The sequence below is a fragment of the Phyllostomus discolor genome, chromosome 8 (assembly GCF_004126475.2).
Source record: "Phyllostomus discolor isolate MPI-MPIP mPhyDis1 chromosome 8, mPhyDis1.pri.v3, whole genome shotgun sequence".
Taxonomy (NCBI): Eukaryota; Metazoa; Chordata; class Mammalia; order Chiroptera; family Phyllostomidae; genus Phyllostomus; species Phyllostomus discolor.
This window is the reverse complement of record NC_040910.2, coordinates 60,981,147-61,001,961: the sequence shown is the minus strand read 5'-3', so window position 1 is coordinate 61,001,961 and position 20,815 is coordinate 60,981,147. Positions and strand designations below refer to the sequence as shown.

Genomic DNA, 20,815 nt, shown 5'->3' with positions numbered 1-20,815 from the left:
CATGTGTCTGGGCCTGCCTTCATGGGATTTTCCTCCTCCAAGTCCCATGGAAGACGACTGCACTGCGGATGTGTCTGGGTTCTGAGGCTGCAAGGGCAGAGGGCCTGGCCTGCTCTGTCTCTTACCCCATCCTGGCCTGGATCACTGCCTCAGTCTCCCCATCCAGGTGAGCCTTCTGAAACCCATGAGCCCATAGTCATTTCACTTCCAGGCACATGGCCAATGGGAATGCTATGCGCTAGCACCAAAGCATGTGTTGCAGTATGTCTGTGGCAGGTTTATTCATAAGCTCCTCAAACTGTAAACTTCCTAGATATTCATCAAAGGCAGGAAGGATGAGCAGACCACGTATGCACACAACGGAATACTACACAGCAAAGGAAAATAACAAGCGACCGACACACAGAGTGTGGGTGAGTCTCAGAAATGGCGTGTGGAGTACAAGATGCACGTGGGTAAAATACAAAGGCAGGCAAGCAGACGCTGGGCAGTCCACGCTGCACACTGGTACGGGCACCTCCGGGGCTGTGGTGCTTTTTCTCTGGATTTGAGTGCTGGTTGTGCACAAAGCATGTTCAGTCTGCAGCAATTCATTGGCTGTTCACTTAGAGTTCATGCCCTTCTCTGTGTGGAAGTCAACAGAAAGTTAAAAAGTAAAACAAACAAGATCTCAGCCTCCCCTACTGAATGCCTCCTGAGGCTCTTCAGTTGGCACACAGTGAAGCGTGGAACCTGCCTCAGTCTGTGCGGTCAATGTCGACCCACAACCAGATATTTCCTGTTCTCCTTGGCCAAGGGCAGGATGCACATCTCCCCCCAGAAAAAGCCAGGGTGGCTGTGTGGCTCACTTTGGTCAATGAAGTTCAAGTGAAAGTGATAAGTGCTGCTTTAAGGAAGAAGTCCTGCAAGCCCACATGTCCGTCTCTCTCCCTCTGTGACATGCAAGTGCTCTGAAGCTGCTGCGCCATCTGCCTGGATCCCTCTGCTGCCTGGTTCAGAACCAGTGAGGGATAAACCCTGTTTTAAGGTGCTGATATTTAGGGGATGTTTGTTATGCAGCATAACTAGCTCATCCTGATCAGGACACCAGGCATTCAAGAGTCTTGGTGGTCTGGTCCCTGACAACTTCTGCAGCTTTGCAAACTAGGAGCACTCTAGCCGTGAGCTCTATGGACACTACAGTCCAGGCATGCTGCAGTCTCAGCTGTTCCAGGACCTCTGTTCTTTCATGTCCTGGGCCTCTAGGCCTCCACCCAGCATCGCTCTCCCTTCCCTGCCTCCCTGGCACGTGGCCACTGCTCCCTGAGCACACAGGCAGGCCTCACTCACCCCCACAGCCACACCTGCATCATCCCTCCTGCCAGGGTCAGTGGCTCCTTGAGGGCTAGCACCAGTCAGTGGGCAATCAGTTCCCATAGGAATAAGCCAGAAGGGGGTAAGGACACCTAGACTAGACCTCCAGCTTTTCCTCCTTTGACTGCAAAGCCAGGTGTAGCCCAGGGGGCTGTGGACACCTAGGCCCATCTCTGGGAGCCCTCCAGCAGGGCCTGCAGGTCAGGATGCCCAGAGCACATGAGTGCCTTAGGCTGACCCTTCCTCCCACATTTCTAGGGTTTGCCACCCTCCTCAAAGGATCTCATACTGGTTGGGAAAAGTTAGGGGGAGCAAGGTAGGATTTGGGGGCACTCAGGAAATAGTGCCCCCAATTAACCTATTTTTTACAATAGTAGCTGGAACCCCAGGAAAAGAACATTTTTTTCCAGAAGTGCCTTGGTTTTTGGGCTTGTGATAAATGACCCCAGCTCAGTGCTTGGTTTGGATTCCCAGCTCCAAGGGCTGCCAGGGATCCTCTCACAGCAGCAGGGTTTCAGAGTGGCCACTTGCCAGGCAGCCCAGTGGGGAGCCTAGGCCATGACCTGCTTCCAGCCCTGGTAAAAGAAGAGGGCTGGATGGGGATGGTGCGGGCAGGGTCTGGGGTGCATCACAGAGCAACTCGGCCATGGGAGGTGTAGGCCCCTGGATCCCAGTGTCCAGAGGGCTCTTGGTTCCACTGAGTCACCTCCACCTGCCCTTCTGCAAAAGAGCCTCCCTTCAAAGGGGACTCTGAGTGAGTACTTCCCATCACCTGCATGCGGGCTGGTTCTCCTGCTTTGGAGGGGCTCCCTTGCTGCCAGCCAGGGAGTCACACTACCCCTCAGCTCAGTCTGCCCTGTCCTAGGGGAGGGGCACCTTTCTGCCCCGCACATTCTCCAGCCACACTGGCTTCCACCAGGTCCTTGTACACGCCAGGCCCTGACCCCCAGGCCTTTGCTCACTCTTTCCTCTGCCTAAGCCACCAGCTCCCTGGATCTTCTCATTACCCCCCAAAGCCACCGCCTCCCAGAGGCCCTCCCTGCTTGCCTGCCTGCCTAAGGGAGCCCCCACCCCCACAGCTCTTGCCATTCTCTGGAATCTCCTCCCTCGAGTATTTGCTGACAGCTTCTTATCTGCCCACCCCATGGATGGCAAGCTCTGTGAGGGCAGGGTCTTGTCTGTCTTATCAGGACACACGGCAGGCACATGCTTGCTGAATGCACGGAGGTTGCTGGCACTCCCAGTCCTCACCTAGGCATGGGGCTCGGGCTGGGAGCAAGGCCTATGGCTGTTCCCAGGTTCCAGGCCATCCTTACACTCAGGAATTCCCAGTTCAGCCTGAAGGTGCTCAGATGCCAGGAGTCTTTCCCCTCCTCCCCCTGCACTGGCTGGCCCACCTCCTGAGCCCTCCCCACCTCTCCTGCCCCTTCCTTCATGCTCTGGATCCACCATATTTCTCTCACCTAACCCTGCCCCCCAGCTCAGACCACCCCCCACCGAGCCCCCATCACCCATGAGACAATGTCTCTGCCTCTCTGGTTTGACATTTAGGCATGACCCCTGCCTACCTTCCCATTCTCAAATCTCATGTCCCAGCAACACCAAACCACGGGGAGCTACGTGCACCCACCAGCTCTTTCATGCCCCCAACCTTTGCACACAGCTGGCAGGATCCTGGGGTACACCTTCCCTTCCTCATTTGCCTGGCAAAATGCTCCCAGGCCTTCTAACTTCCACTCAGCATCACCTCTCAACTCTGGTTGTGACTTGCTAACAGGGGCCTGCCCTGCTTTCCCCTCCTGCTCCCACCACCTCACAGGTCCACCAGGGCGTGGCCCTGGTCCCTCGGCCAGTCAGGATCTGTGGCTGCCTGCTTCGCAGCAAGCCTGCAGCCCCTGGTTCTGTCACAGCACCCCAGCACCAGGCACACAGTAGGTGTGACAGTGTGAGTGCTATGGGCTGGTGAGTGAACTGGTGCCACGCAAACCCTGAGGCTGAAGCTGGTGGCTAGACAGGAACCAGAACCCTGGGCACTCAACAAGGACAACAGCAGCTCCCCTTGCTTCCTGTGTCCCAGGCACTGTCCTGGGGCACTAGCTCACAGATCTTCCAACCCCAAGACAACAGCACCGAGCACAGAGAAAACTAGCAACTAGCCAAAGATCACACAACCAACAAGTGAAACCCGAACCCAAGTGTTTGACTCCAAAACACATCCCCTTCAACTGTTGTCACCAGAGTGGGCAGTGTTTGAAGGCTCCAGTAAGGGGGCTGTCTGTCCCAAGCTCCCCCCACAGCCCCCATCACCATCCATCTGCAGTCACACCTTATAGCCAAACTGCTCCTCCCACAGCTCAATCCCCACATTGTTTGGTGAGGAGGCAGGGCCTTCTGCCTGGAGACTTTCTCACCACGGATCTTGGAGGCTGGGTCAGGCAGGGTGGGTATAAGAGGCTATGCCAGTATCTGACCACTGAGGAAACCAAGGCTCGAGAGGTGAACAGATTTGTCCCCACTGGGCTCCTGCTCCAGCTTTGAGAAGCTGTGCAGCTTCTGGGCACCAGGGTGTGGGCCCCCCTTGGTGTGGGGCTCTGGAGCTGGCACTGGGCTACAGGGAACCCTCTCGGAAGCAGAGGAAGCAGGCCAGGGCACTGGCTGAGCAGCCGCCAACTCCCAGCATACAGAAGCTCTCAGAAGGGTAAGGGACGCTGAACTGAGCCAAACTTTTGGGCAAAGTCCAGGTGACTTTGGCCCTGAGGCCAGGTCCACTCTGGGTCTCTAGCTTCGAAGGCTGTCTGTCCTCAGGGTCCCTGTGCCCTCACTGCCTGCCCTTCCACCGTACACCCATATGTCCTGGGCAGCTGTCTGCCTCTCCCCCAAGCCTGGCAGCACTGTAGCAAAAGAACCCCATCTGGGTCCCCAGCCTGCCCACACGGGGATCTGACCAGGAGGGTGCCCTCAGCAGGTAGCTGTTAGGTGAGTGAATGAACTGCATGCATCACTTCTCTTCTTAATGTTTCATGACCTACCTCCTCCAGGAAGTCCTCCCCGAACACCCTACTCCTTCACCCCAATCATCCAGAGCCCTTATTAAGCACGGATCTCACTCCAAGATTTTTTTTAATCCTCACCCAAGGATATTTTTATTGGTTTTAGAGAGGGAGGGAAGAGAGAAAGAGAGAGGGAGAGAGAGAGAAGAATATCAGTGTGAGAGACAAACATCAATCAGTTGCTTCCTGCATGTGCCCTGGCTAGGGATGGAACCTAGCCAGGTTCCTGCAACCTTTTGGTGTGCAGGATGACGCTCCAACAAACTGAGCCACCCGGCCAGGGCCTCACCCCAAGATTTAGCCTCAGATCCAAACTGCAGCATTCCCACAAAGTCCACCCAACTTCTGCTCACTCACTTTCAGGGACAGAGCACTAACTTCTTTCCACAACTCTTCATTTAGCACCTCCTGGGTGCAGCCTCTGTGCTGGGTGCCACATACAGTAGGACAGCCACGGCCTCTGCTCCCCAAACAAGCTCTGGACACTTCGGTCAGCTGGGGTCCTTCTGGACAGCTCGGCTCTTGGCCAACGCCACCACTGGATGTGTGGACGTGGGGAACTACTCCCAATGCATTAAGTGAGAGCAGCGAGTCGCTGAGGGATGCAGGGAGGCTATGATGCTATGTCTGGTTTTAAAAGTGTAGAACCATGTCTGATCCCAGAGCAACTGGGCTCCAAACGCGACCCGCCACTGGTCAGTGTGAGATCCCATGGGAGCTTCACTTTCCTGGGACTTGGGTCTATTTGCTGAGTTTTCCACAGTGAGGACTTACTGTGTGTCACGAGGGGGAAGCCTGCCAACCGAGGCCTCCTCTGAGCTGGGCTGAGGCCTGTGTCCCAGTCTGTATCTTTCTTTCTGATGGCAGCGAGTGGGCACCACGACCCCTCACGGGGCCCTCCTGACTGGGCGTTTTTCCAGGCAACACTCAGACCCTCACGGGTCCCAGGAGCGAAGGCTGCATGCATGCCTCTGAGGCTGTTCCCTTGTGGGGTCTGAGTTGGTCCAGCCCCCACTGCGTGGCAGGTTCCCCAGGGCTGGGGCCTGCAGCTTGCAGAGGGGACTGCCTCCTCTGTCCCCGCTGCCCCCCACCCAGGCAAGGGCTCTGGCCTCTTCAGGACAGTGGGATGTTGACGACCACACTTGCAGATGTGAGCTCGGGCCCCCGCCCCACCCCAGGGCCCCTAACCAGAACTGGAACCAGAGTTTCCTATCACAGCTACAGCTCTTCTATAAACCCAAATCTGACTTTATTTCTCTCCAGTTTAAAACCTCCCATGGCTCTCCAACGTCCCCAAATAATACCTCCCAAGCTTGGCGTCCATGGCCTTGTACCTTCAGACACCTGCTCCCTCCTCCAGGTCCCTTCCCCCACCCAAATAAGTCAGTGATAACCCACGTGCCAACAGAACTGCTTCACACCACTGGGCCTTTGCACAGGCCAGCCCCTCTGTCCAGAGCTGGCAGACCCACCACACCCATACTTCAAAACCCTGCCCAGGCGCCTGCCTCTGAAGAGCCCGTCCTGATCCCTTGCCCTCCACCCTCCCCAGGCCCCTGTAATCTCCGTTCCCCTTCCTGAGCCTGCTCCTTGCACACACATTGATTATCGCACTCAATGCAATTAGCAGTTGATGTGTCTGTCTCCTACCGAACCGGATGCGACACGGACAGAGCCTTTTGTCTTTGTTGTAAATCCCTGGTGCCCAGATACTGCCAGCAAACAAACAGGCGCTCAGAAACGCCTGGCTGACAGGTGGGTAAGTCAGTAAACAACATCTGCACAGCCCTTTACAGTTTACGAAGCCCCTTTCTGTCTTCCACCGCACTGGGCTCCTCTCAGCGGGGCAGGGACCACGGGAGCTCCAAGGGGCTTGGGGGCCCTTCTCTCTGCCTGGGCAGGAGCTGAGCTTTGCCAGGTGCCTCAGCAGGGCTCACCAAGAGCAGCTTGGACCCCCGTTCAGAGGAAGCCAACTGGTTCCCTGCCAAGGGCTCCCTCCCATCCACCCTCAGGGAGAGCCTGGTGGGTGCCCGGGTGGCGGCCAGCCAGTACAGGCATGGTGACGGCCGCCATCCCGCCAAAGCTGTGGGCTGTGGTGGGCTGGAGTGGCAGCTCCACCAGAGAGTCTTGGTAACAGTTGCTATGTAAAACGCTCAGAGGGGGAATTTACTGTCAGCGTTAATAATAGATGAAGGTTTCAGAATTTTTGATGCCTTACGTTCTAAGCCGTTTGATTTATAATGTCTCTGGAAAGGGAGAGATGAGGGCGGGGCAGGGGGAAGGCAGAGGCTCAGAGGCACCAACTGGGAGCTCAGCCCCCTCCTCCTTTGACAGATGGGGAAACTGAGGCCTGAGGAGAAAAGCGATGGAGCCACGTGACTCCAGCATGCCAGGACCTTGGGGATTCCAGATGCCCAACCCTGCCCAGGTCCACAGGAGAGGAAACTGCACCCAGGGTTGTTTTGATGGATTACTGCTTCTCCTTTGAGCTGAGCAGGTGTATCTCAAGTAGTCCCTGGAAGCAGCACTGATGGGCACCTCTGGCAGGGGCTGTGTGAGGCTGATTACAGGCTCCACAGAGGCAAAATGGCAAGTCCTGACTTCCCTTCTGCAAAGCTGCAAGCGGCAGCTACTGTGGGGCCTTGGTAGAGAGCAGGCAGCTGGGCAGGAAGCAGGGCTGTCGCTATCTCTGTTGGAGGAAGAGCTGGGGCAAGGGTACAGGGCTGTCCTAGGTGTGGGAGGCCAGTGGGAGGGCGCCTGCACTGGGGCCAGGCCTCACCACAGCCATACATCCCCCATCCACATGACCAGACATGCCACGTGGACAAACACCTCCCCCACCCTGCTCAGGTGACTCCAAATCGACTTGGTCTTACAGAGGCTGGGAGCCTTCCCTTGATTACATGGCCCCACCCCCTGCTGCCCTGCCACCTTGCAGGCCTTCACCTAGAATTCTCTTCTGCCTTCTCTAGCCCTCCTTGGCCTCTCAGCCTAGGCTAGGAAATCGGATCCTGCAGCCAGAGGGGCTCTTTTTTCTCTGCATCCCCAAGACCCCAGTCTTTGGGCCAGAGAAACTGGACCCAGGGCTGGGCACACCAACACCCAGACCTTCACCTTCACAACTGTCACCAAAAGCCCCATCTTACAACGCGAGTGTGTCTCGGCTCAGAGTCCTCCTTCCTCTTCCCTCAGGCCCTAAACACATCCAGGAGCCCTCATGGACCTGGCTCCAGTAGGTGGGAGAACACTCACACCCCCTGCCCTGCCTCCATTTCGGCACAAGGATAAGAAGTTCTCACAGGGCCGTGGTGCCCCGTGATCAGCACAGGCCTGATGCAGCCCCACAAGCAGCCACAGGGCCTGCAGGAGGACAGTAACCACTGAGAGCCACCCCCGCCCCACCCTGCCACCACACACTCACAAGGGCAGGGGGCGTGCTAATAACAATGATGATGATGACGGTTAGGGCCAGAACACTATCAGTGAGCCTGTCTCCCCATTCAACAGGCGAGAAGCTGGAGGGCTGGGGGGAACAAGCGCCTCCTCAGACATAGGCTGTCTCTGACCATCTCTACAACAGCCCCTCCCCCAGGCCCCTACCCATCTCCCTGGGTCATTACCCACTGGCTGGTCTGCTGGGCTCAGTGACCCCCAACCCAAGCATCAGCTTCACAAATGAGAATTTTTGTCTGTCTTAGCCACTGCCTTGCCCTTAGCACCTTGGGCAGCCTGGCACATAGTAGGTGCTCAATAGGTGCTTGTGGGAGGCTGAGTAGATAAAGAACAGGTGAGGAAATCCTGCCTCATGGGTGTGCATGCAGCCCCCCCAATGGCTTCGGGCATGGGGCCAGCAGTGGGGGAGGGGCGGCACTGGGTGCCATCACTGGTTCTCCCCCTTCCTGGCCTGCTGCTGTCATTCCATTGTCCACTCACTCATTCCCAAGGCCCCTCGATGCCAGGCCCTGTGCTCCCAGGCTCTAGAGTGCCCTCAGATGGCCACCCTGGAGCTCTCCTCCCAAAGGAGCTGGACACACAGACACACCCACACTCCAGACATGCCTCCATTTTCCTCCTCTATAAAACGGAGCCAATGAATCACTCATGTTGATTGGTTACATACTTATATGCAGGTGCTCCCTTCCCTACTCTTGCCACTCTCTGCTCAGAGACTGGCCAGTCTGCCTTGACTGCTTTCCTATCCCAAGCGAGGCCTGTGGCAGCCCCTCAACCACTGCCCAGTTAAAGCCCAGGACTCTAGCAGTGCCAGGAGAGCCGAACATTAGCGGGTAAAGGCTGCCAGGTCACTCATAATGGCTTTAATAATGGAGTTTCTGGAAGGGCAGCTAGTCAGCGATGGTGCACATTTCTGTGACTTCATTAGTGCTGCTAACCTGAGTTGTCACAGGAGGCAGGAAGGCAAGGAGGACAGGGGATGGGGCCATTCCATGCAATGTGTTTGCACTAAAAGGAAAAGACAACCCAGGTGCCAGGCTCCACAACTTGGCCAGTAGTGTGTGGGCTGGATTTCTGCCAGGAACCCTTGTGCAGGACACAACACATACAACTGTGCACTTTGGCCCCAGGGTTAGGCGAGTGTCAGCAGGAAACCCTTTCCCCAGACAGGTTTCCTGAACTGCCAGATCACTCAACCCAGGTGTGAGAACTTTCTGAGACCAGATGCAAAGTCTGCGTGTGTGTACAAACACATTCTTCTAAAGAGGATGCAGGACTTTTTTTCAGCTCCTGAAGGGCCCAGAGGCCTGGCAATCTGCACTTGAATCTGAGCCCAGAGTCTGGGATGGAGCACAGTAGAGAAGTCTTGCTGGAGCCTGGGAAGGGGTTCAAATGTGTTTGGGGACATGAACATTTGTCATTCCATTTTTCAAAAATTAGACTTAAGATTCGGAGCATCAAAACCACACGGGTTTTTAAAAGGGCAGATTTCTGGGTCCCACTCCTTAAAATCTGTGATTTAGGGTGGCCAGAGCTCAGGAATTTCCCCTGGTAAAAACTCAGGGTGGTTTGAGAAAAATGCCAGAGCTCCCAATGCTCTGATTTAATACGTTGTTATTGGCTCTGCTGTATGATGTTTTTCTTCTGGTCTTGGTGGGGAACCATGTGTATGCCCCAAAGCCCATCAAAACCCCCAAAGAGGCATCCATGTAGAACCGTGTAACTGGTTTCATGACTAGCTCCCTTTTGTTGCAGAAGTACCACAGGGGGCAGGTGTTGTGAAGGTTTTCTCACCACGCCCACCAAGCCACAGAAAGGCACAGGAAGCATTCCTCAAATGAGGAGTCAGATGGCTGGGCATCCCTGGGCTCTCTGGCCCCAAAGTGTGCTAAGCAGCCCTCACCAGCAAATGGATGTACCACGCCTGCCTCCTGAGGCAGGGCCAGCACAGAGTGCCCCATCTGTGCAGCACAGTAGACCATGCACCAAGGGCAAACACCAAATGAGACTCCTCTGGCCTGGGGTCCAGGCCACTCACCCCATGGCCTGGCCTCGGACACAAGCTCTTCTGTGTCTGGGAGTGAAGGGATATCTGTCTCCCTTTCTCCCAAGTCCCTGCATCCATACTGGGCCTGCCAAGGAGGCCTACAGGGCAGCTGGATGAATGGATCCATTCATCAATATAAACTGAGCACCTACTGTGTGCCAGGCCACAGGCAGGGCCCCACCCTGATGGAACTCAGTCTGGTGTGGGAAGAGGATGCACAAATAAAAGGTGTAATTGCCAGGGAGACAAGTGTTGAGCAGAGCATAACAAGTGATGCTCTGTGGAAAGCTCCTGAGGAGGGTGAGGGATTAACCAAGAAGAGGGAATAAGGATGCTCAGGAATGGAGCGCGATATGCAAAGGCCCTGTGGTGGGAAGCCAGTATGGTGAGTGCGGTTGGTGGTTGGCCCTGGGGACAGATCGGTGATATACCAAGTGCTGACATTAGATTTAGGGGGAGCCGGCCCAGTCGGACCTCTCACTCTCAGGCCCTCAGGGACCAGAAAAAGCTACAAGAGGCTGAGCCAGGGACATGAAGCGTCCTCCTTTGTTCGTGTTCGGGGATCGCCATCAGTGCGGACTGTATCCCCTAGCACGCTCTGATCACGCTCTTGTGGCGGCTGTCCCTGAAGCTGTCAGGCTTTCTCGCCGCACCCACTGCAGCGGACTTCTCTGTCCGAAGCCACCCGCACCAGTCCAACAGTGCCCCTCGCTCCTTGGGCCCCGCCCCCACGCTTGGCGCAGCCCATTTCCCAGCTGGCGGGGTTCTCAGAGGAGGGGTGGAAGGGGCGGGGCTGCTCCGCCTCTACACTAGAACGGCCAATCAGAGCTGGCAGTCTGGTTGGGGCGAGGGGGTTGGGGCCTGTGCGAACACAAAGGCAGGAAATACCAGGCGGCTCCCACAACGTAGCCATGACTACCTGCGCCCTCCAGCCGCGGAGCGGGAGGCTGCAGACTGGGGGATGACACTGGGGGTGTACCGTGCCCCACCTCGTGCCCGCAGGACCCAGGGCCTCCACTGCTTCGTCTGTGAAATGGGCTCACATTTTGCCTAGGGCTGAGTTCGCTTATTAATTCCAACACTTACTGAGTGCCTACTATATTCAAGGGCGAGAGATCCATCAGTGAACAAGACCGACTGAAAACAAAAACTCCTGCCCTGGCAGGGCTTATACTGGGGGAGGGAAGGGGTGGGGCTTGGAAGGGAGGCAGCTGACAAGCAAAAGCATAAGTGAATTGCGCAGGACGTTGGAAGGTGACTAAGTGCTTTGCAGAAAGCAGGGATTGCAGCAGAAGAGTAGGGAATGCGAGGGAGATGGCGCGTTGGTTTAAATAAGGGTGATCCGGCAGGTCTCACCTGGAAGCGCTGCCGAAGGAAGGCGAAAGGGGAGAAGAGGTCAGGTAGCTGCCTGTGCAGGAGCGCCCGAGACCGCAGGAGAAGCCAGGCAGAGGGCCCCGGCGGCAGGGCACGTGAGGAGGACCTGGCGGCCGCGGGCCACAGCACAGTCTCCGCGGGGAGAAGCGGAGGCGAAGCCTGGCGGGGGCGACGTCAGAACGAGCCAGGCCCGCAGGGGTCTCGAGGGGTCAGTGTCTGCCCCTCCCTTCCTCACCCTCTTCCGTGTTTGCCGTCTTTTCCTTCTCCCGCCACGGCCTTCTCTCCTGCCTGGGCTCAGCAAGGGCAGAGGGACCTGCATCACTGGCTGGGGCAACAAACCTGGCGCCACCCAGGGGCTAAGGCAGGGACAGGCGCTGAGGGGCCGCGTTCCTGCCCAGTTCCCTTGGCCCCGCACATCCCTGCCATCTCTGCATCAGACACACTCCCACCTCACCCTTAGGGGCCCATCACCTGTCACCAGGAGGCACGCCTCCCTGGTGACGAGCTACCCTCAACACAGACCCTATTGCAGCGCTGACCAGCACTCTGGTAACTCTCCTGCAGGAGGCATTTGCCCCTTCTCAGCATGGGGTGGAGGGAGGGGCAGCTGCTAAGTGGCAGAAAGGTCCTAGGAGAGCACTTGTCAGTCATCGGTGGCCAGGAAGAGAAGGCCTGGAGCAGATGGCCAGTGGTTAGCAGCCCCATGAAACGTTACTCCTGCGTGACAGGGCCTTACCCCACCACCTACAGGTGTCCTGCACAGGCCCAGAGCTCATGGAGGGGCAGGGAAGCCCTCCAAAACCTGACAGCTGGAAGGACAGGGAGCGCTGAGCCCTCAGAGAGGCGCCCCCTGCCCAGGAAAACATAAGCCAGTCACTGCTGCTTGGCCTGTGGACAGTTTGTTTCTCTGGACACTAGCCTGCTGCTGAAACACCTGAGAAGCGTTGTGTGCAGGAGACTGGGGATGGGCGGGGTGGGGGGTGCACGGCGTAAATCTCCCTGGGGCATGGGGCGTGTTACCAGGAAGAACTTTGGACAGGTGGGTTGTATGGAAGAATGGTGGGACAGTACTCACCCACAAGTGTCTTTCAGTTAGCCTTGTGCCTTAAAAGGTCATTTGAGCTCAACCTCCTTTCTAAATGGGGCTAATATAATAATGCCCACCTTGCAGGACTGGTGTGAAAACTACAGGGCCAATGTGAGAAAAGTGTTTGAAACGATGGGAAGGACTTGGTAAAGGAGGGCTCTGGCCATCAGAGAGACCTGGAGGAAGGCTTTGGAGCCAGCAAAACTGGTGTCTTCTCCTTGGAGATGCAGCTGGACTATATACTTCCCAGCTTACCTTGTAACTGAGCATGGTCACATGACTGAGTTCTCACCACTGAGTGTGAGTGGCAGTGATGCGTCCCTTCCAGGCATGAGCACCATACCGAGGTTACTGGGGAAGGCAAAGCCAAATCACCCTCCAGAGGACACCGCCCACCAACCAAGAACCTCTCACTACTGTCCCACATGAAGAATGGGCTAAAAATGTTAGGGTTTGTCTGTCACTGCAACTAGCCGTGTCCTCCATAGCACAGGAATTCACTTCACCCATTTGCTCATTTACTCATTCAGTAATATTTGAGGGCCCGCAGGCTGCGTATGCCTCCTGCTGGGTACTAGGGATCCAGAAGGGGTGAGTTGTGCCTTCCTGGAGTTTCTTGGGAGAAAGGCCATCCTAAGTAAATCCTCAGGGCAGGGGCGGGGCAGGAAAGCGTCCCTGAGATGGGATCTGAGAAAGAGAGCAAAGGGAAGAGAGAGAGTCAGACAGAGATCAGCAGAGGTCAAGCACCTTGGGCAGGAAGGAACACGGCCCCACCTCCTGACACCAGGGAAAGATGAGGCCACGTGGTCTATCTTCATCATGTCCCCTAAGCCTCAGTGTTCTCGCCGTTCAAATGGAGGCGATGCTAAGAACACTCCCACGGGGCACCTCTGAGTCTCAGGAGAAAACATTCATGAGAAGAGCTCATGGATTCTTGCCCACTCCTGCTATTGCCTGGTGAGGAGAAAGGCCTTTGCCCGCCCATGGGGTGGGGTGGGGGCCATCAGGTCAGGAGGCAGACGCAGGGAGGGAAAGCTCCTGATATTGCGTCTCCCGCCACCTAGGCTAAATATGAATGATGTCTCCAGCCATTAGGCAGCAGAAGTGCTGGCTCTCTGGGGAGGCAGGCAGGGCTGTCTCTGGAGGCAGCTCAGCAGGCTGGTGCTAAGAACTGGAACTGTCTGCTGATGAGCAGATGTTGGCTGCCATTTACCCTCTTTCCAGACAGGGGCAGTTGAGATGGGCAAATGCAGGATTGGGGAACATGCAGCTGATCTGGGAGGTGTACTTGCCACCATGTACCTAAAAGGGCAGGCAGGGGGGTGCCTGGCAGGGGGAGTATGCCTAGGAACTGGAGTCCCCAGTGACTTGGAGTCATACTACGTCACTCCCTTAGCTCATATACCTGCCATGGCTCCCTAGCTCCCTGCTACCCCTATTCAAGGCTTTCTCTGACCCCACCGCTGCTTATTCCAGCACTGCAGACCTTCATGCCACAGCTGCTCCCACTGCCACACTTTTCCTGTCACTGTTCTTGCCAAATTTACCTCTCATATCCTTTCATCTTCTCTGTCATCTTTTAAGAATCACTTGGAGTTCTAATTCTGGCTGAGCAAGCTGGCCAGACTACCTCCCTTCTGATTCTTAGCTTACTCACTGAGAACATGTGGAAGCTATTTCCTGCCTCACAAGGTTGTTGGTGCAAATTAAACACGACAACGTATGTGAAAAGCACCTAATGGCATGTGGCATGAAGTACTTATCTAAAAAGTAACCCCCTATCAACTAATTTTCTTGCAACACCTCCTCCAGGAAGCCTTCCCTGACCATACACCCCAGTTTGGGTTAGGCGTCTTCTTGTTGGTCCTTAGTTCCCTGGGCAAGCCCTGGCATGACACATGGGACAGCAATGACTTTTTTGAGCAACTGCCTCTATCCCCACTAGACTGTGAACACCTTGAGGGCAGGGACCTTCCTGGTGTGTGGCAGGTCACATGGTCACTGTCAGAGAGTAAAGAAGGGGTAGATGGCATGGGCCAAACCTCAGCCTTCACATGTGTCCCAAAAACTAAAAATATAAGTCTGCCACGCCCCTGGGAGGCAAGAGAATGAGCGTCTCAGATGCCCTAGTGCCCCGCCTCTGTACTGAGGGCCAGCTTGCCAGGATAGCCCTCTGGCTGCCCTCCAGCTCTGCCCAGGGCAGTCCTGACCTCAGCCAGGCACCCAGGCTCCTCACTAGGCTGACACTAATGGCAGCTTCTGGGTGGGAACAACCACTCCATCTCCTTCATCCTCTGCCAGCCACTGGCCAGCCTGTGGCCAAGTGCCAGGGGCCAGTCTGTACTCAGGGCTGGCTAGAGAAGGGGCAATAAAATATCCCAGGTGGTCCCAAGGATTTGGAGAGGTGATATGTGGGAGTCCATGAGCTGTCCCTATTTCTTCTAGAAACCTCAGGGGAGCTGTATGTTTCCCCCAGGGAGGCCACACTGACACAGATCCAGCAGGGCCCCTGTTCTGGGCCAGAGGCTGTCAGCTTGGGGCCCCACTGCCTATCTCCCCTTACCCAAAGCTCTGATCAGCAGTTATGGATGTCTTTGATTAGTAAGAAATGAAGGCAATGAGTTAGTCACTATGTAATACACTGTTTGGTGGCTGCTATCTTTCAAAAACATGGCTCATGTGTGTGTGTGTGCCTGTGTGTGTGAGAAATAATGAATGGGTTACCTCAATAAATGCATATGACACCCTGGGAGAGGCTCCAGTTTGCTCCTGGAGCCCTGTACATGGGGGGAGGGAGTGACAGCCACCAAAGAATCTTAAGGAGCTAGTGGGAGCGTCTGGCCAGGGGCTTGCTTGCAGAGGGACAGAGGCAGGCTGGCAGACTGGGGCTACGGGCACGGGCATACGGAAACCCAGCAGAGAACTGCAGCGGCCCATCCTACTGCCCAGCGGCTCCCCTGCCCAGCTCTGCTGCCTGTCTCTCTCTGGGAGAGGCATGAACAGATGTTTCCTTGAATCGGGAAAATAACGTTGGCTCCCAGATGGGCTGCGTCACAGAAGCGTGTCCTCTCCCTCCCTCCCTCCCTCCCTCCCTCCCTCCCTCCCTCTGTGACAAGGTCTTTCTTTCTGGGGAGCAGCTGAGCGTCAGAGGATGGCGGGTGGGTACAGTGGCACCAGCGGGGCATCTGCTGGCTCTGTTGTCACCCACGTCCCTGGAGGAGTACTTGGGAAGCACAAAGGCTTCCGCCTGCTGCTGCATGCGAGAGTGGGGCTGCAGGTGCAGGTGCAGGGCATTCTGTCCTGGAGGGGTGTGGGGGCCTGAAGGCCAGGGACACCCAAGACCTAGGAGGAAGGTCCCCCAGTCCTGAGCCCTGAGTCAGGCCAACCACATCAAGAGCCACAGTCCCTTTGTGGTCCCTGACCCCGCCCCTCCTGCCCATACCTAATCACTGTGGGTACAGTGTTCCCACTCCCATCACCGAGTCCACCCCTCCCCTCCCCACTCGCCAGGTAGGGGCCACCGGTGCTGTTGCCTGCACAGCCAGACTACCACCCCAGCCTGGGGTTGGGGGTGATGGGACTCCCTGACCCCCTCACCCTCCTGCAAGCTCTGCTGGAGAGACATTCTTCAAATGCAGGCCAGACCAGGTTACTGTCCACTTCAAAGCCATGACTGGCTCCAATCACAGAATAAAGAGGAATGCCGGGGCCAGGCCTCAGGGCCCCAGCCTCACCCAGCCAGCCCTCCAGCACAGACACACATGCACGCCCCCGTGGGGGGCTTCAGTGGAGGGGCTGACCTGGCAGGCCCAAGTCCTTGTGTCCCAAACCACCTCTCTTCCCCCAAATGCTTTCCCATGCTTCCCTCTGCTCTTCTCTACCCAACAACTGACCAGCACCTGTGCAGGTCTGGTCTGATCTGCCAGGCCTGTCGGGCCCTTCCTGACCCCCGTCCCAGCTGCCACCCTCAGCTACCCTTTCCTTAGGGCAGCCCTCAGACCTCATCATCTTACAGCCTGCTCCCCACTGAAGGGCAATTTACTGGTTTCTCAGCTTCCCTGGCAGGCCTGAGAACACCCCCTAAAGGCAGGGCCCAGAATGCACTGGAAAAAGAAACCAAAGACCCACATTAAACCAGTAAAAGCAGGCTCCAGGGAAGCCTGGCAAAGAACTTTGACCTATTATTTTATTTCCCTTCATCATTTTTCGCTTTTTCTCTTCACAACTATAATTTTTTTCCCTTTTGGAATTAATTAAAAATGATTTTGAATGAAAACACCCCAGGCTGCTCAGGGGAAGTTGCCTGCTACGGGCCCTGCTCCGAGCAGGAGCCTTGCCTTCCCCTTGCTCACACTCACAGCCACCCTGGCTGAGCCGGGACCATCGGGCCCACTTAGCAGAACAGCCAGTGGAGGCTGAGCACAGGACAGATGGGCTGGCCCTGGAACCCGAACTCCAAGCTACCGCAGGGGGCTCCAGGGTCTCAGAAAATGGGGCTGATCCCGGCCATCCCCAGGCACCGCAGAGTTAGCACACACGTAAGTGCCACCATTCACACAGTCACTCATATCTGTAAGTGAAGTCTCTCAGGCATTTACTATGTTCCAAGAACTGTGCAGGTGACACAGGGGTGACCAGTCCCACTACCCAAAGCAGAATCTTAGGAAGCAACACCTCCAGCTGGTCCCGTGGCCCTCCCCACTTCCGTCTCCCTTCCCCGCCCCCAGCACAGGACTGTCTCCCTGCCCCGCTAGGAGGCTGCAGAGAGGACCAGTCCCCAGCCAACCTAAAAGATGGCCCTGATCCGGCTACACCTCGTGCTGGCTCTGGATCCTGGCAGGCATCGCAGCCTCCAAGGGGCTTGTTACAATCTGACTCCTGGGCCATCCCCCAGGGCTGGTGACTCAGGCAGGCCCAAGGACAGGAACTGTGTGCCGGGCATTTCTGTATGCATCCTCCCAGAGGCCTGACCAGATGAACCCCAGGCTGTTCCCAGTGTGCTGCTTACAGGGAGGTGGCCTGGTACCTGGCAGCTGCACGTGGGGCAGGGGCGGGTGGGGCTGCCCCCACACTGAGGTCTGGAAACAGCCCCAGAGAGAGTGCCCTGGCACCTGCAGTGACACAGACAAGGCTGATGGGCCCAGGGGCCAGCAGTGAGAGGCTCCGGGGTGTGCCTCCTTACTGCTCCGGAGCCACAGGGTCCCTGCACCTGGGGGCCTGGTGCACAGCAGGGGTACAAGACATGTTTGGGGCATGGAACTGAGATTCCTTCCAAATCACAAAGACTACTGTTACAGTAAGTGCCTGCCTGTGGTGTTTTGCCTACAGGAGGCTCTTTAAAACTGGGGCTGGAATGAAGGTGTCTGAAACAGCAGAAAAGCTGTCTGTGCAAAAGCTGTCCGTGCGTCTGCCTGCAGAGATGGGCACTTACATAAGAACTACTGTGCACTTCCTGTGCACCAATGGAGAGTGGGCATGGGGACAAGCGGGGAGGCCCACGGAGTTGCAGAACAGTGTGTGTGGAAGGGTCCCGTGGAGAGAATGCCAGACCTCCCAAGAAACACACAGAATTCCTGGGGACAGCAGAAGAGCTGTAGGGGGAGCCTTCCCGTGCCTCCAAGGGACTCAGGCACAGAACTGTGGGGATGGAAACATCCCACATCACACACTTCTGTCCTTTCTCTCTCTCTTTTCAAAAACAATGAGTGCGGGCTGCGAACCAAAGCATCACAGGTTCGATTCCCAGTCAGGGCACATGCCTGGGTTGCAGGCCACGGCCCCCAGCAACCGCACATTGATGTTTCTCTCTCTCTCTCCCTCCCTTCCCTCTCTAAAAATAAAATAAATAAAATCTTAAAAAAAAAAAACAATGAACACTTTTCTTTAAAGGATATGATTTTTGGCAAAGTTTTTAGTCAGTTCAGTGCCAGGGGCTCAGGGGTGTTTACAAGGTGGGTAGGTCCTTCCAGACGGGGGACTGCAGACTTTAGAGAGCAGGCATGCACTCTACAAGGGTCCCGCCTCGCATCAGCCTCCAGATATCCTAGGCCTCAGCAGCAAGCATTCATTCATTCATTCATTCATTCATGCCACAAATACTTATTAAATGACCACTGTGAGTCCCAGGCTCTGGGTGGTAAGTCTGAAACCCGGATTGAGGCCAGGCTACGAGTAGAAAGCCCAGGGCAGGTGAGCTGGGCAGAGCTGTGTGTCACTGCCTGCAGCCTGCTCTCTGATGAGTGCCCCTGTGCTCCTGCTCCTTGGCCCCTCAACAGCATCACCTGTGGTCACAGGAGGCCACCCCCAGTTCCAAGCCGGCAGGCACCCAAGACAGGAATTATGGTCTCTACAAGCTGGTTACTGCGGCTGCCTTTTCAGCAAACATAATTCCTTTTTATTAGAAAATTAAAGAATAGGACCAGCTTGCCAAAAGAGCTGAAATGTGCTTTCCTGTGATATGCAGCGTCTGATAAAATAGATTTGTTCATCTCCCTCCTTTTCCAGCACCATCACCCCTCAACCAGCTTTCCCTCCTCTCATGCCTCCCCAGTGGCACCAAAGTGACTGCCCTGAGCTGGACCACGGTGGCAGATGCAGCACCCGGATGCAGGGTCCCTGCTGGTGCCACCCTGCATAAGGCAGGAGGGAACCTCTGTCCAGTCCCACTCTCTGGGTTTAAGCATTTTTAGAAGGATTACCCCAGGGATTCTCTGCCTTCCTGGGACGCAAAGGTTGCCTGTGGCCTCTGCTAAGCTGAGGGTGTCAGGAGGGAAAGGCAAGAACAATGTAGGACTGCCCCCGCCCAAACACCGCATTGGTCTGGAGACCTGGGAGCAGGAGGCTACAGGGAGCAGAGCACCAAGGGGAGGAGAACCCCTCACTGATACACAAAAAAACACCTATTTACAACCGCCCAGGGAGTTCTTTCTTATTGGGAAGTCCCCGATTCTCCCCTTTGTGCTGCAGAACTCACTAGCAAGGGCCAGGTCTTACTGATGTGGGGCTGGAGGGCCCAGGCGGGAGGGTCCTCCTTCCTGCACAGGAAATGGCCAGGAAGGTGGCCAAGCTGGTAACTAAGGTAGCTCCAAAATCAGGTTTTCTCTCCACTAATCTCTCTTTTTCTCTTTCTTTTTTTTTCTCTGCTGCTCAGTTGCTACCTTCCTGGTTCAGAAGGGACCTCGGAGGGGGTCGGGGGAGGGGGGAGTGCCATGGGAACCGGTGACCATGCTCTTGATGCCCTGGAGGGGGGTGTCATCTTAGGCACGTCTGCCCCTGGCCTCCCTCCAGAAGTCCCCACCACGTCCCTGCCACCTCCCTCCACGTCATGTCTCCCTGTTAGAGGGCAGATCTGCTCCCTTCACTCCCTCACTGAGTAACAAAGGCGAGAGGAGTTCTCTTTCACCTGCTCTCTTTGAAGCTTCTGCTTTGGCGTGACTAGCAGAGGCAGCTTTGTTCTGGAGAAAGCCAAGAGGGGTGTCCATCCTGGGGCCTGCAGGGCGGGGGTCAGAAGTAAACACAGCAATAGCATTGTTTCCCAGGCTCCTTGCCTGGGAGTGTTGTCCAGGGCAGCACAGATGGAGGGCTGGTCTGAGTGGTCAGAGCAGGTCCCAGAGGGGCCACCACTGGCCACGGGGCCTGCATCAGGTCCTTGCATGCTCTGAGCCTGGCCTCCTTGCCTTACAGGACAACTCAGCCCATAGGAAACCCCTGGCACCCAGTCAGGTCTCTCTCCCACCTGGCTCTTCTAGAGCTGGGAGAGGACGTACTTTCCCATCAGGTGAGTAGGCAGGAACAGCAGGGACAGTGACCCCTGTTCTCTGAGGGGGGCCGGGTGGGGCCCAGCGCCTCTGGCAGGTGTTCCAGGGGAAGACAGTGTGTCAGCAGCCACTGGGGCCTGGGGTTTCTCTGGATGCCGGAGCTGGGGATCCCGGGCCAGGTCTTCCCCAAAAGGAGGCCACAGGAGGAGCTGGAACCGAAGAAGCCCTGGTGTGGCCCCCCCATGTGTCTACACAGCCCCTGGCCCGCAGCAAGGGGGCCCAGAGCCAGCTCCCAGGGCTCTAGGTGGACACCAAACTCAGAGCCTCGGGCCAGGGTCCGCACAGGTAGGCAAGGCGCCCCCAGGGCCTCTGTGGGCCATGAGCCTCGGGAGTGGGTCCAGCCTAGTCTGTCACTCCTGAGGGGAGGGCTGGCAGCCTCATGGGGCTCCCTTGCCCTCCCAGTGGGGAGGCGATAAGGTCAGCTCAGCAGCATACCAGGCTGGCTGGTGCCTGGGACCCACCCCAGGGGGCCTCTGGGGCTCCAGAGCACCAGCCCCCCCCCCCCCCCCCCCCCCCCCCCCGCACAGGGAGGACCAAGTCCAGCTCAGGAGGGTGTGGCTTAAGGCCTCAAAATAGCCAAGTGGCCCTGGCCGGTGTGGCTAGGTTGGTTGGAGTGTCACCCCATAACCAAAGG

At 56.5% G+C, this 20,815-nt stretch overlaps 1 protein-coding gene across 5 annotated transcripts in view; it reads right to left on the bottom strand.

The window, feature by feature from the left end:
* RAI1 (retinoic acid induced 1) overlaps nucleotides 1-20,815 on the bottom strand; it is a 108,304-nt gene that overhangs the window by 35,598 nt on the left and 51,891 nt on the right. The window lies entirely within an intron of this gene.